The sequence below is a fragment of the Poecilia reticulata genome, linkage group LG2 (assembly GCF_000633615.1).
Source record: "Poecilia reticulata strain Guanapo linkage group LG2, Guppy_female_1.0+MT, whole genome shotgun sequence".
Classification (NCBI taxonomy): Eukaryota; Metazoa; Chordata; class Actinopteri; order Cyprinodontiformes; family Poeciliidae; genus Poecilia; species Poecilia reticulata.
In genome coordinates, this window is record NC_024332.1 from 10463566 (window position 1) to 10469350 (window position 5785).

The window sequence follows — 5785 nt, forward strand, 5'->3', positions numbered from 1 at the left end:
GTGAAGTAGTTACCTTTAGTTTTTACAATTATTATACAGCATAATTAAATACTCTACATTGAAACCAAAGAACAAAACCTGTTTTCAGGTCAGCRGATGTGCGTGTGCATCAATCGGGCCTTAATGTGATCCGGAGTCACGTCATTAAAGCTTCTCCTCCAACCTGCACCAGATTCACAGCTGGATCTACGGCAGAGCGACGGATCTCATCAACGAGCCATCGGTCGGGTTTTGTGCTGATTCTGGCCACAGTTATTTTTTCCAGCAGACATTGAAAGTTTCAGTTTCCATCTCCTGAGTGGCCAATCTGTATTAAACACCGTAACGTTATTGGCACTCAGGTAGAGAAGAAGCGCAGAGACTGTTTTTACCAATCGGTCAATCAGGACGAAGAACACTGTGGAAAAAAAACTGCACAAAAAAATCTGCGAAGCAGCGAAACCGTGAAAAGTGAACTACATTACAGCGAGGGTTCACTGTATATGAAATAATTTATAAAATGCAACCGAGTCATTTGTAGAATGGCTGCATATCTGAGTTTATCTAGGTGAATCTGAGACTTCATTCTCATGGCCTCATAATGCCTCAGCATTGAAAAGGTGGATTTATTTAAATAAGACAGTTTAGTCAAAATGCAGCTTCAGCGAAAGTTAAAGCTGGAAGACTCCGCCCCCTTCGTTCGCCCATCGACGTCATGCTCATCTCTGACCTCAGCGCTGGACCTCACCCGGCGCGTTCAATCAGCAATCAGGCTCTGTGTAAAAGGATCCACACCCAAGCCGTCAGCTGCTTCCCAGCTGMGTTCAACCCACCACCTCCCCTTCTCCACCCACATCCTTCRGCTCTAGGATGGCACCCTTTCCCGACCACCACCACCAGTGTCGGGCCCCGGGGGAGAGCATCCCTAATCAGTTATCGGGATGTTCATCGAGTTCACATCAAATCTCAGCTCAAATTAGCTGCTGGGGTCCAAGCGCCAAAGAACTGTTATTCATTCCTGTCATTAAATCTTTTAATTGTTCCCCTTTGTCCGTCTGAGTCTCTCCAGATTGAACATATGCGACACTTAACCTGCAGAACATAATATGAAAGTAAACCAAAAGTCAGTTTCAGCTGAATTTGGATTCAGATAGATTAAGTAGAAACTGACAAGAACCGGATGAAACAACAAAAATGAAAACAAATTTATTTTCCAATATAAGATCAAAATGGTCCCACAGAGGAAACATTTCCTTTGAAGCTGCTCCATAGATGACNAACAAAAATGAAAACAAATTTATTTTCCAATATAAGATCAAAATGGTCCCACAGAGGAAACATTTCCTTTGAAGCTGCTCCATAGATGACGCTGTTCCGTAAAAGATCAAGAATTTGTTTGGCAAATGCTTTTGACAGATTTGCTTCCTTATAAACACAGTTTGGCATCCAGTGTCATTTCGAAACATTTCCTGTATCGGTCACGTGACTTGCTGAAACCAATACACGCACCGACACGGGTTTTGGTCTGTGGGCCTGATGCATGCACCGACGGATCGGCGTTGCCGGACCCATCACTACTGTAGATAATGACAGTACGCTAAGTGCGACTGTGAAGGGACACTAGATATAATTGAGCATAGAGACAGTAAACCAGTTCAATCTAGGCTAAACATTTACCAAAATGAGGAGAAATAAAGCAAAAATTGTCACTTCACCTTCTCTGGATGTCACACCACCTAAGCCTTCCCATCAGACAGGCTGCTGTCATGGATACCTAAAGGAAGACCAGGATCTCCATCTACCCTTCCAGCTGCGCCCACCTTTCCACATACTTTTCTCTCTTTCTGCTGACTTACAGCCATACCACATCCATATATACAAATATGTAGTAATAAAAAAACACTTGAATAAACCAGGTCTGAGATGGGAGATCAATAGTTTATTGGATGTGTTGGGAGGCAGGAGCAGAGCCAACAAGTTTTCCATGAGGAGCTTCAGTCAGTGATGGGAAATCAGGAATCTCATTTACATGTCACAAGGTGACTCTGGTGTCTATTCATCAACCAGCTGTAAACATGAGGTGTATAAATTGCATGTACAAGAGAACTCAACCTGAAGTTGGTTAAACCTGAAGTTTAAACTGAAGGTTAAACTATCAATTAATCCTAATTGATAGAACAATTAGGATTAGACAATTAGGATTGATAGAACAAGGCCACAGAAGTTGATTTCTGTGATGATACTTAAAGAGATTTTCACATCTGGGATCATTTACATCCCAGAAACAACTCAACCATCACGACCAACATCAATCTAAATACCTCCAGAAAGTTTTTATTTTAAGACTTTGCTGTCTCATATCTATCATGTACACTCCTGGTCCCTCCACAGCACCCAAGTAAAGATTGGGCAGGAACTAAGGGTATTCTGTTCTCAGAGAGACATTTGACATATTTATGAGACTCTTTCTCCAACCTGGACTATAAAGTTCTACAATGAAAATGTTCTGCCATCATTCTGGTCCCAAGAAATGCACCGTAAGAGTATTTAATGACAGCTGGCCTGCACCCAGACATCTGTGGTCAGGAAATCCTTTAGGCATCTGAAGGACATCACATACTTGTCAGAGTCTGTTTTTCCCCTTTTTGTTTCTTAGTTTATTTTCTTTAGTTTTAGTTTTTATTTTTTATCACTGGTCTCTGAGCCGCTATTCCTCGGACACCCACGAGATGTCACCCATGTGCTACCCCTGGAAAGCGGTGGGGTTCAACCCGGGCGCACACCTGCAGCTCGTTTAGAGGGCGTGGATCCTGGATATAAGCAGCAGCTCCGCTCCTTCTCATCGCCTGAGTGTTTGCTTACCTCGGTAAAACTCGTTCCAGAGAAAGGCCCTCTGTGATCTTCGCTGTTTCTAACTCATTGTTGTTGTCTCCCTCGTCAGATTATCCTCGTTGTTCCCAAGAGATCAGTTCCCCCAGAGTGTTGTGTGAGTCTGTTTCCCCGCTGTGGATCACCTACCTCCTGTGTCTTCCCCCGACGCTACCGGTGTTACCGGTCAGACGCCACCCCCCGTGTGTTCGTCTTCCCCTCTTCGTGGATCCTTCTCCGGTGGATTCCCCTTCGGAGCATTCTGGGTCAGGAGACCCACGTCCGAACCTCACCGGAGAAAAGGGATTACAAGTACCGGAACAAGTACTCCGGCCGATAACTATCACTGTCCGCTCTCCAACGAGCCCATACTCGTACAAACCCAAGCCTATCACTCCATCCTTCTCAATAAGACGACCTGGTCCTCCACTCCAGTATTCTCCTCCTTCTCCATTCTCCCCCTGACTTCAATAAATCATTATTGTACTTATTTTCGTCTCTTCTGGTCGTGTTCTTGCATGTGGGTTCGAAAGATTAATACCACCATGACAATACTCTCCATCTGTTCCTCCTACCGGTACCAGGCAAACAGGCTGGCAGACGATCCAGTTAACTCTAGACTACTGTTCATCAGTCATCTTCGATATCTAGGGATGTACACCAAGATACTGTTTATGGACTTCAGCTGGACCTTCTACACCATAACTTACTTCCCAACTGACTTGTAATTAATATTTGAGGTGCATAAATCAACACATTTTTGCACAAAATATAGTTGAATAAACTCCAGACTCTTTATAAAACACCAAATTGGACGTTTTGACTGGCATCAAATATAGAGATCCGACTCAGGTACCAGTCTGAGAATCAGTAGCTCTCCTGGCATTAAGTTTGTTGTTTTTTGCTTTCAAGGGCCTGTTGTCATTGGCAACTATTTTATCAAACCATCCATTGTGTATGCTCACTTAACCTTGCAGGGTGATGCTGCTAATTTCTAGAGGTCATTGGCCAAGAGAGATTGCACACCCTAAACGGGTCGGCAGTCCATCACAGGACAACAGACTCACAGGACAAACCACCACACACACATACACACGCACACTCATTTATCAATAATTATTTATTTCTTTTTGCCTTGTGGCGTTCTGTTTCTTCACCCAGATAAAACTTTGCCACTGTGAATGGCAGTGGAGAGGTGGCCTTGTTTGATGAATGACATTTGCTTATACATCATGGAGAACCCATGCAGCCCATCATTACAAGTCCTGACAAGTGAAAGGGGTTTTTTTAGTGTTTGACTTGTGAGTAGCTTGGCTTTTTGTGTCTTAATTTATTACAATGGGACACATTTACTTTATTAGGTAACATACCATCTTCTGTGTAAAAAAAAAATCCATGGTGAACAATGTTTAGCCAATATCATTGTCTTGGAGAGAGACATTTTTAAAGTTTTGCTTTAACTAACCATATGTGCTTATTTTCATCCAAATGGCCTCATAGCTTATATAAGATGGGTCTCTCTTCAGATTGAATCACTACAGGAGCTACTATTACCATCACATTATTCTTCTAACATATGAAGTACTTCTGAATAAGTGCTTTTAGGTATGTTGTGTGTCTAGACTCTGTATTCTCAAGTACCAATCAGGTTCGGCTCCTATATAAGGAGAAGTTTCCTTTCCAGTGTCAATGCAACTATATGCATACACATTATGAGGGATTGAAAGGAAAAGGTCATAATGTAGGCAATTGTCAAAAAAAGTGTTTCCATTGCAGTTTTGTGAAATAAACTAATTTTTATTCAGATTTTTTTAAAAACCACCTTGTCCTAGCTACGAATCTTTTTATCAAAAAACTAATTTTCTTGATGATGAAGAAACTGTGGACATTAAAGCTGCAGCAAATATCCAAGGAGTTGTTTCATAAAGGCAAAGTGGATCTGGGAGAACAAGAACCAGAATATTGCTTGAGCACAAGGAGGAAAACACAAATATCCACTGGTAACTTCTCAGAGACACAGTGAGTGCTAGAGACTATCAACACGGTTAATCAATGAGCAGAGTGTGAAGGTTCTGCTTCTCCTTAAATCCCCACCTCACACAGATGAGGCTGATGGGAATCTGTCTCACAAAATCACACATGAATAAGTTTGATAAATCCATCTGTTATTAAACATGTGGCCCCATCATTCTCCAACTACTTCCTGTCATCTTCTTCTTTGTGGTTTGCTCCAGTGGTAACATCCGGTTGTTGATCATGTCACTTGTGTGAAAACTGTTTCTTTGCATTTTTGTGAAATACACCCCTATGATATGGCTAAGAACACCCCACCTCAACGGAAACACACCATTAGTGTGTTTCCATTAAGCAAATTATTTACCAAATGCCAAATTGCGTAATTATTTGATTAATGGAAATTTAGCAAGCGTTATGTTCTGAATTTGGCTGAATACTAAAAAAAGTCAGCAAAAGAAATGAATAGGAAAAGGTGTAATTTCTTGTGCAGCATGCAGCCTGCCTGCTACAGATGACCTGTGAGTACTGGGCCGAGCAGCCCACTGCAATTATCATTCAGCATGAGTGAAGGACTCTGTTTGATATCTGTCAAGGTAATTTAGGGAGAATGATTGAACTGAGCTTTATTTTTTTCCCTCCAGGGTTGTGATTGACCCCTCTGCACATTGAGTTGCCTTATCTCAGCTACAATGTGTTTGTGAAAGAGTCTAGAATAGCGGTTCTCAACGTGGGCGGTACCGTCCCCCAGGGGGCGTTCAGAGGATGGCAGGAGATGCCTTTGGGAGGCGTTTGGTCAAAGGTAAACTTGACACCTTTAAATGCACAACAATGCCAGTTTAGACTTTGAGCAACTTGGTAAAACTGTATTGTGTAACATTAAACCATGCTTGGCTGCAACTGTATCGATGGCAGCTCTTCTTCT